The sequence below is a fragment of the Magallana gigas genome, chromosome 2, assembly GCF_963853765.1.
Source record: "Magallana gigas chromosome 2, xbMagGiga1.1, whole genome shotgun sequence".
Classification (NCBI taxonomy): Eukaryota; Metazoa; Mollusca; class Bivalvia; order Ostreida; family Ostreidae; genus Magallana; species Magallana gigas.
In genome coordinates this window covers 55,919,659-55,930,603 of record NC_088854.1, presented here as the reverse complement: position 1 = coordinate 55,930,603, position 10,945 = coordinate 55,919,659, and the positions used below count along the sequence as shown (strand labels likewise).

The window sequence follows — 10,945 nt, the reverse complement described above, 5'->3', positions numbered from 1 at the left end:
TTTCTACCAGTTTATTATCTCCATAGACTAGTTATTATGAACTGTATTCTTCATGCAACCTGAGCCTGACAGTAAGACAAGGTGTTACCTTGGAGAAAATCTTGTGATTTTTTTCATTCTTTAGTGGATTTAAATAGTAATAATATTTAAATCTTGGGATAGATACATGTAAGCAAACAATAATCCATGAACATCATGGAACAGAGTACAATATATATATTGAGAAACTTAAGATGATGGCTATGGTGAACAAGAAAACTGTATACAGGGAAATATTTGCCTCCCATTTCATTTTTGCCTCTTTCACCCTCATTGTCAGCTGGGTGAATTCCAATGTCTCAGATAATCTCTCTTTAAAATACAACTTCGTTTGGGTGAATTCAAGAAGGGGCGAAACCATTAACAAGTGAAGAAGGGCAAAAATAACATGGGGCAAAAATAACCTTGTATACAGTAAATTGTGGAATCTTTGACCCCTAACTGGAATGTTCTACTAATGCATGCATTCATAAATCATATATATGAACATATAAGATAAAGCAATCATTAAATGAAACAGGTGCTGCTTAGTTCTCACTCAGAAAAGCAGATCAGTGGTCTAAAGGAAGTAAATAGGACAGTGATCCATATATAGCCATCTTTATTGCATGCAATATATATGTTGTCAAGAAGTAATTTCCTAAAGAGCTGATATATGAATATCTTACAGGGGACCAAGCCGTTTGATGTATTGAGAGAGACATTATACACCATGTGAACCTCTGAGTGGACAGTGTGGACCAAAAGGTTGCCAAGGCTTGAGGGGTCAGGGCAAGGACCTTTGTGTTAGGTAATGGCAGCTAAGCCGATAACCAGCCCATTGCTGTGTAAATAGAAAGTCCAGGACAAAGCGTGTGTGGCTGATTAACCTAGTATATCTGGTGATAGGAAGGGGTCAAACACCTCTCTCAGAGTTGTGTATTCTGTCCAAATAATGACCAACTTGTTCCAGATTCCTATAGATATTACATGTGAAGCCATTTTTGCTGATAAGCGTAATTTCAGAGTTAAAGATAAAAACACAAGCATTTCTATTTGAACTATTATCTCAAATTTCAAATTGTCAAATAATATGTAACAACATGTACATGATATAATCAACTTAATTCTCATGAACTGAATTCCATAAGCAATAACTTTGGAGCATAGGATATGGGATGTGAAGAAATGGAGTACAATAACAGTAGTTTCTGGTATTGATCTACATGTATGATAACTCAGAGCCAGATGGTATTCTTCTGTCCCAGAAGTATCTTGGTTCTGGCCACTGGATTCAGAATGCTAATGACTCCTAAATTATTCTGATAGATAAATGGACACAGTAATACTGTTTGTTTTCTAGACAGGCCTGCAGAGAGCCGGGATATTGTTACTATTTAACATATGCTGGAAGTATGAACTTGATTGTGCCAATTTTTATGACTGCTGGTCAGTGAATATAGCAGTGGGGTACCCTAAGGGGAACACGCCAACAGTGAAACAGTTCTCTAACTGAAAGGAAGTGTAAGGGTGGACAGTGCATTCACCTTGTGTACCCGACAACGAGGCTGTTTAATCCAGGTAAGTGACCACTTTGTTGACTTTTGGGCCAGACAGAAGTGTTTTTTAACACAGTACTTGTTTTGTCTGGTCATATGTTTGCTCACACTAACTCTTTGAGTTATTAGTGTAGACCGACCTTTTTTCTTGATGGAGATTTGCCAAGAGGTTAAAACTAGCAAAAACCTTATCAAAATGATTGAATAACTACTTGAATGAACACAAAGAAATTTAACTTATAAACTTAACCTTAACCAAAATATCTTGCCAGGGGTAAGAATGCAAATAATGGTAGATAATTACTCATCAAAGGTATTTGAATTTTTTAAGTCATGCATACAATAATGAATTCATAGTTATATATTGTCCTATGGTCTGTAGTTGAATAATGTTATGCCACAGGAAACCTTGAAAGTCCTCAGTTAGCATTTAATTTTGCAAATATACATTTACATGAATCTAACCTCTATGACATGAGGATCTATAACCCTTTCCTACCGTTTTAGTGCTTTTTGCATTTAAAACTTGCTAGATTAATTTCAATCAGCTTTTTATTGAGGAAGCAAATATAATACATGTATATGTACTTCCAATGAGTGAAAATATATGTAACAGGTTGTGAAAAGTCATGTTTCAATCAGGACTCAAACCCCGGGCCTCAGGCATACTGTGCCAGCTTTCTAACCACTGAGCTAGTAAGACCTGATATATTGACCGACAATCACACACTTGTTAACAAAGGGACATAAATAAGAATGGGTAAAAAATTCACATCTATGTTAACTCTTAAAAATAACACCTATATATCTATAAACAGTTTAACTTGGTTACATAGTGAGGTCCTAGGGACCAGTGGAGTTATTTTGCTATATCCATTACGGTATATCCATAAAGTAAGTTTGTAATAATATGGATAGCTAATTCAAAAAAATAGATATTTTCTTTCCAATGACTACCAGAAGAGCTCATTGAGACATTAAATAAAAGAACCTTTATTTGAAACATAGAACTATTGGATTAAAAATTGAAGCTTTGATTTATGTAGTTATATATACATGCATGTATGAGTTAAAGTATCATTCTAAAAAATGTTGATACATTTTAGAAAGGGGCCAAAATTGATTTTCTTCTTTTATAGGAGGTTGTCAATAATGAGGCCTGGAGAAGGACATTGTTTTATCACTCTTATGGAAATAAATATTAAGCTTTTTAAAGCTTTTTTTTTTTAACATATGTATTAGAGCATATTAGTTTTAGGTATAGTACGTACATGATTTAAAAAATTGTTATTTTCAATTACTTACTATTTCCTAATAACTGTCTGACAAAGTATTAATATTGCTGACATTCTCTCAATTAGTTCAATTAGTTACTATTTCCTTAACTGTCTGACAAAGTATCAATACAGCCTACTCCGGATATATTGAAATTGAGGGGACCATGCAAATTATTTCAATATATTCCTATTTCAATATAAACAAAATTGACTGACGTGAAGCCGCTATTTTTGAAAGTTCAATCCTGATGTAAGCATAGAAAACCAAACCCGAACAAATTATTTGGTCATCATTTATCTAATACAGTGAACAGATTACATGGAATATTAGTCCTTGAAAGTTTGAATAAAACTATATCCATCAGTTTTGTAAGTTTCATTTTGTTACTGTCTTAAACCTCATCATAATCTCCGATCGCATTCTTATAAAAACACACATGATGAGAACTTATCAATTCACACCTTTGTATATCAACCGGTCAGTCTGGCATAATTACTGTCACCAACTGTGACGACAGCCGCCAGGGAGTATTCAGTATAACTGTTATAAAAACAACTAATTATTACCTTTGGGGACCGATCAGTGGCTTCAATATAAGCGATATTTCAAAATAGCCAATTTCATTATAGACGCTAAATCAATGCAAAGAAAATGAGAGGCAAAAACGGGATTTATTTCTGTTTTAAAATAAGCGGAATTTCAAACTAAGCGATTTCAATATATGTGGAGTAAGCTGTATTTCTAACAATCTCTGTTAGAATATGGGTTTTTTCTATTTATAGATCTATTTTAAAAGTACATAAAATTGAAGATAATATATATCCTGATTGCTTTACATATTATTTCTTTGGCTGCCAAGAATCGGTTTCATTTTTTACCTAATTCACTTTCACCAATAGAATATTGGGAAAATTTAATGAAATAGATTATGACATCATAATGGATTTTAAACACTAAAACGACAGTATGAACTCTGTCTCACACCCATCTATAGGAGTGATATTACAGCCATGTAATAGAAGAAATTCTGTTCCTTGTTAAAAGAAGAAATTCTTTTCCTTGTTTGTCGGCAGATAGAGTCTGTACTTGTACCTTCATATAAAGGATAATATACCTGATACTACAACATATCCTTCTTTTCAACGAGTGAGACAATGTAAATGTATCCTCTGATTTCAAACATTTCTTTGCCAGAGGCAAAACGAGAAGTAATATATTTCAGCTGGTATTTTTGTCTCTCAAAAAGATACACCCTTGGAATAATGAGTCAGAGATTTATTATCATTACAGCCATAAAAGAAAGCTGTTTCATTTTCTCAGTTTTGGTATGTCAATATCCATTACATTTTTTTTCCTGTATGAAATGAGTGTTTATTGATCTGTTTCCATTTGATATGCATGAGGAGAGAGGAGAATCATCCTATCTGTAGACTGTTCACCCCAGTATGAATCAGGCAGAACTCCATCTCCCCCAGCTACTTGACCTTCTGTGCTACTCATTTCAACTAATAAACGCAGATATTTCTATTGTATTACTGTATTTCATTGGTTGACAGTGGGTGGAGGGTGTATAAACGACATTTTTAAATGAGGTGGGGGAGGCCAATATATTAATAAGGTGGCATTCATTATTCATCTTAACTAGTTTTTCCACATGAATACAAATTAAGAAATATGAGTTAATATTTCAGTCTTCTATTATGACTTATACAGACAAATTGAATGTAATTATATGAGTATTAATGTATTGAAGAAATACTCATTTGCAGTATGAATGAATCTGCTTGAATTGACGCTCCCTGGTAATTTAGTACAATTTGACATAGTTTTTAAGAATAAACTCTTTTTCTGCTGGAAAATATAATTTTTAAGATTGAATTTAATTAGCATTTTTGGCAGAAAACGGGGTCTGCTAAATCAAGTACATCGTCAAATGTAAAAGATATAAGTAGATAAACTGAGGTATGTTCAGAAATAAAGAAAACAAATCCATGCTAACGTTGTTACAAAATCATATTCCACCAAATATCGTACACGCTAAATATAGTACTTTTTCAGTTATAGCGATTTTCTAAGGACCATTGGACTTGCTTTTTTTTTTTACACTTAAATTAAAACACATTAAAATCACATTTTTGGAAACCTAAGTTAATCAGATTGTAAATTGAAAAATATGAGTGAAAGTAAATTCAATCACACAATTATATTAATTAGTGCTACTAATTTTTAATAATTTAAAACAATTTGTTATATAAGATTTCTTTATTTTTAAGCTCAGCAAGGCTCAAAATTAATTCTGTTATTATTCATTATAACCAAATTTGTTTCATTTGTCAAATTCTATGAGGATTTGTTAATAATTTTGTTGGGGGCCCTAGAAAACTTCATTTATCTGAGATTTTGCTACAAAACTTACCGGTAGTTAATCCAAGATTTTGCTATATCCATGTTGTTAGTAAACGAGTTTTACTGTATGATATGATTTTTGAAAGTTTTTTAAGAAAAAAAAAAAATAGGGGGAAAAAAACTTGTTGCCAAAAAAGACAGAATGTACGTTGATAAAATCATAGACACTCAGGGTTAGTGAACACAAAGCATAAACAATTATTGCCTAAAAAAGTTTCCTAGAAATGAAATATAGTCTCAACAAACCTTTAAAATTATTGAGCAATCAATAAAAATTGGCCTGTATACTGGTAAACATGTGATACTACAGTAATATTGGAGAATTGTCTACATTCGTAATGAAATTTTAAAATCAATTATATGTTGTTCTTTTTTGTAATTGTCTTTATACATGTACTTGCTAAGGTAACAGTGTTGATTTTATTAAATATAATTCTGTGCTTTTAAAAGTTTTTTATTGAAAATGTTCCGAGGTATTTTTATCATATTCCGGTAAATTGTCAGTTTGTAGAATCGAATGTAAATTAAAACTTTTAAAAAGATGTTCTTATAGAAAACCTTAGATATATGATAATAGAAAGGTATTGTGAAAAAGCGTTATTGTTCTGTTGGGGTTATTATAGACCGTTTTTATCACAGAGGGTCATGTACTGATTCTGATCCTTGGCTTTGTCTCCTGCCCCAGTCAGTCACGGCTACAGAAATGTCTTAGAAATTGTTCAAAGGAGTTTAATGACATCCATGAATTTGACTACAAGTTAATCCTGTTTGGAAAGGAAATGAGATTTTTATCAAAGGGATAATGGGGACACATCATTGGACATATCTTACAATATGCTGTGTGGGCTTGTTGGGGATTGCCATATAATTCATTCCCTGTTTAAGCTTGCAGGTAATAGTAACTCAAGGATAATTGAAGGGGTTTATGTGATTCGATGCCAGATTCAACATGAATTGTCTTGTATTATTCAAATATTTTAGATGGCGTTACTGTAGCATATGGAACTAATTTTGAAATTAACTAAGTCCTTCAAAAACATTTCTTATAATTTGAATCTCTCTCAGGTTTAGTACATATAGTATTGCTAACTGTTTATTGATGGCCATTCCTTGCAAGCTACTACATGTCAATGACCGTTTATTTCATCTAAAAATAGTACGTTTATAAAAGTGCAAAGCAACTCATATAGTTATTAATTTAAAAAAAATTTAAAATTCAAATTCTGGGCAACAGATTCTGAAACAGATGTAATATGTAACTGTTATCATTAAAGAAACTATTTATTGAAACATTGTTGTGTTAAATTATTGAGTCAAGAAGTCATTACTGAATCCTTTTGTACTACAGGGGTAAGTCTCTGTAAATTTACAAAGAATATGATATGATCCAAATTTCTTTTTCCTGCAAATATTTAAAGGTTGTAAAAAAATTCATTTACTATTGTAATCAGATCAGTATAGGGTAAATATTTATACAATTAAGAGAATGATATAATATTAAGAATTGTTTCTTTATAAACAATAGAGTTTGCTTTTTTTAATTATCAAATCCATTGTTGTCTGAATCTAATTGTATTGGAAAGCTTGAGGAAATAAATATAATTTGTTATAAAAATAAAAAACTTGGAGATTCTACATATGCTTGATCTTATTCCAATAGTCAATAGAAAAAATGAGCTACTTATTGAGCAGTTAGAACGAGCCAGTGTCACTTTGTATGTGTGAAGTGAGAAAATCCGGACAATTAATGGAAATGGGAAAACGATTGTGATACGATTATTTTTTGTTTATTCATACATCAAGACTTCAGTGCAAATATTTATCCTGTATTGATTATTCTAAAATTTTAAGAATGTTCGATATAAAACACTATATATGTATAAATAAACAATTTAATCTGTTCTATGAAAGTTTTTAAACCTTGCAGTCCTAGTTTGAAGATCAGAAAAGTTACAAAAATGTTTATATATATATGAATAAATATAATTACTTTAATATTTATCAATTTGCAAATTCACAATGTCTGGTTTTGTCTTGAGTTTTTAATTGAAAATGTGTTCAATGACTGCAGACTCTATTGATGTTAATGCATTTGTACGGCAAGAATAATCTCTAAATAATATATCAATGAGTAAATTAATGGAGATCATTCATACATTACATGCTTGCATGAATTTCCCTTTGAAAAACAATGAAGCAAAATTTTCAGGTGCATGAATTCACTAAAAAAAAATAATTGAAAAAAGCAATTGTTTTATGATTAACTGGTTAAGAATTCATGACTTCTTTGCTTCAAAATTCATGCTCTCAGAAACATGCATTATCATTCTGGAGATTATAAAGTAACATTTTTTATTAAGTGGATTTAGAGAAATATTTGTTAAGATAACAACAAGATCGAAGCTCCATGTATAATGAAATACACTGTGCCTATGTACAGCTTTGGAGTACTAAACTTTTTTTCTCTTTGTTTTTCTGTAGTTCCCTTTTCCCCCATTAATGGCCCCTCACTGAATATAGGACAGCAATTTCAACCTAGTGAGCATGCTAGACTGGATCAGATCAATGCTCTGGCTCTATGATGTAATAAGCGGGGGTCATCCAGCGGTCAGGCTAGGGCAGATGACCTTCAAAATCCACACAGTGTGACCAACTTCTAAACATCCCACACTGTTCACTACAACTTTATCAAGTAGTTTAGGTATATTTACCGTAGAGATTTTAATTGTGGGAAAGTGTTGTAGACATTTGTGAGTCTTGTCTCCAGTTTTTAATACTATACCTTGACTGTTCTGTTTCTGTTGTGATACAAGTGTTACAGCTCCCTTCTTTATTTGGAACGGATTACCCCAGATCATTCCAAGGATAGTACATGTTTAATGCACAGACAGAGACGGCAATGATATAGGTAAATCTAGCAAATGATATAGTTATATGTAGTACAGCTCACGATGGCCAAAAGGCTAACATATGTACAGTAAAAGTGCATGCACTAATATCTGATTTGTATACCACTTGCATTCGAGTGAATGAAGATGCGTTATAATGCAGCATGATGGAGAAGCTCTAATTGCAGCTGATAGATTTACCTTGTAATGTTTATTATCTTGCCGGCATTATCAGTGACTGTAATATGACTCTGCTGTAGTCTATATAAACCTTTTTATGGTAAGAATTCTTAATATGAAAGTGCTGTACTTGATCCTTAGCTGATAATGAGCTAAAAAGAATGATTATTTTAATGACAGTTCTGATAAATTTGATAGAATGGTGGGAAAAACAAGCAATCAACCTTAGTCTGCAACAGTGCAAATATAATCATGTGTAAAATTATTGACTGAGAATGAGTTTTCCTGCTGGAAAAGAATAAAGGAAGAGAGAGCCACAGTGGGCTTCCTGTGATGTTCATTATGTCCCTACGCTCGCTTGCTTATTTCATCTTGACCGGAAAAGAGGAAATCATTTAGGGCTTGAAAACTTTCTCGGCTAAGGTCATATCTGGCCAGGGCTTCAGGATGTTTTATTTCAGTTTATTTTAGTCCTGCATACATAGAGTGGTTATGTGTGTTGTTGTAATTTAAAGAAAATTGATGACATTTCCTCTAATACATCTTTTTAGTGAATAGAATATTGTGTTAATTGAGATTTTGTAATTTTAAGAATGGCTTAATGGCTGAAAAGAAAAGGTGATGTATGATGAATTTGTCTTGGACTCCATAGTGAGATAGCCTATATAGATTTGAGTTGATTAAAACCTATAAATTGATTAGAAATTTGCTAATTCTTTGATCTAGCACACAAATCAAGAAAAACTTTTAAGTCACATTAATGCTTGTTTAATTTTTTTAATGTGAAATGGCCTGCTACGCATATTGAACTACCATAAATCTGTAGGTTATAACTAAGTTTTGTCATAACTATATTGTTTGAAACAAATCAGCAAACTTAAAGCCATGAAAATATGATTTTCTTTACCTTAGACTAGCATATCATTTATAAAAACCTAATTATAATTCAACAGAAAACACTACTTACAGATTATCTGGGCTTTTCAGCATCTTCAGGTGCTTCTTTCTCCTCTCTCACTCTTGCTTAAATAACCACTGAGAGTTTTTTTTTGGGGGGGGGGGTCAAGTAAATTATTGAATGATACACCTTATCCATATTGGAAGCCTCACATAAGCTTACTTTATGTTATTTTGACTTACTTACTGTGACTCTGTCATTTGCCATATTCTGATTGGCTCCTCTATACTTTTGTGAAGAAAATTTCCCTTTCTCATTGGAGGACATCTTCGCTAGCCAAGGGTTTCTGATCCGCACCGCTTCTCACGAGAATAGAAGCAGTGTGGATCAGAAACCCTTGGCTAGCGAAGATGAGAGTATCAGATTCATCTAGAGTCCCTATAAATTGGTTACGTAGATTGAATTATATATGTTGAGTCGGCCTCATTCTTTTGCACAACAGTACCATTATGTATTTTCTGATTTTTTTAAAATAAAGAAATGAATGAGAAAAAAAAAACAAATTGATTTGTCCTTACATAATGTGAACATCATTGTTTAATACCTAATAAGATACATGTATCTTGTATGTAGAAAAAAACCCAGACTAAATTGACCCTGTCTCTAATTGTGCTCACTCACAGATTCAAGGAAGACCATCCGATTCAGTTTTATTTGAATCTTGTTCTTCTTTCTCATATCCTGTTTCTTATTAATTATATAGATTTATAAAAATACAATCCACAATTCAAGACATTTGCAGGAAATCACATGGAACTTAAGAGATTAGAGTACACCTAAATCTCCATGTGTCATCAATATACATTGAACTCTCAGCCTCCTTCCCATGGTGTGCTCTTAACTTTACCTGAATGTTATTGTATAAAGCATACAAGTGTAAGAGAGTGGGAATGTTTGTCTGTTGCATGTTGGTATGATAATGTCACTTTCATGATTCAAAACAGTTACAGAAACTTCTGATTTATAACTTAACGAAATTTAAGTGGACAAATCATGCACAAGTCTAAAATGGAACTTGTGAAGTTTTGTATATAAAAGCAAAGACAATTCATGATTTATCAGTAATGACAAAGTTACGTAAACATTATATAGTGACAAATCATGACCGAAAATTAGTGAACATGAAAGGATTATACTATAGTTATCTTTTTTGTCTTGAAATTTGAGCATCATTTAAGTATACTCTGAGTTCAATAACTTCATGCAGTGTTTATTTGTCAGAAACAAAAAATCCAAACTTCCCATTTAATTATTGTTTTGGCAATATGACATGAGTACAGAAAATTTTGTTTTCTGTAGAAATCATAAAATATGTTATAAGCTTTTTTAAAATAATAAGATATTGGCTTGATCCATTGACCATTAAAGGGGTTTCCAGTGATTTCAACCTTATCTATATACATGTACTTGAAAAATAACACATTCAAAATGTTTCTAATTTGGTCGACAAATATTGCATCTGGCATGTGAACAGTATTTTCTACAGCTAAAAAGAATGAGAAAGTGGTAATTTTTGGCCATCTCAGTGCTGAGAAAAGTAGGAAAACACCACACTAACGAAATAAAGTCTTATATAAACATTTAAATTTTGCTTGACTTTTGTACAACTTATCTTTTTAGCAACAAATTTATATAAGAGTTTGTTTTTTATATGAATT

The 10,945-nt window shown here is 31.9% G+C and overlaps 1 protein-coding gene across 3 annotated transcripts in view; it reads left to right on the top strand.

Moving 5' to 3' along the window:
• The first annotated feature begins 693 nt into the window (after nt 1-693).
• The window catches only part of LOC105339440 (retinoic acid receptor beta), a 33,833-nt gene continuing 23,581 nt past the window's right edge, over nt 694-10,945 (top strand). Inside the window, exons 1-2 of one of the 3 annotated variants that reach the window (XM_066077341.1) lie at nt 694-829; nt 1,382-1,599. The gene's annotated coding sequence lies outside the window, so the exon portion shown is untranslated. Of the gene's footprint in view, nt 830-1,381; nt 1,600-7,985; nt 8,170-10,945 lie in introns of those variants that run through there. The other 2 variants (XM_020071868.3, XM_066077340.1) reach the window with 2 other exon arrangements.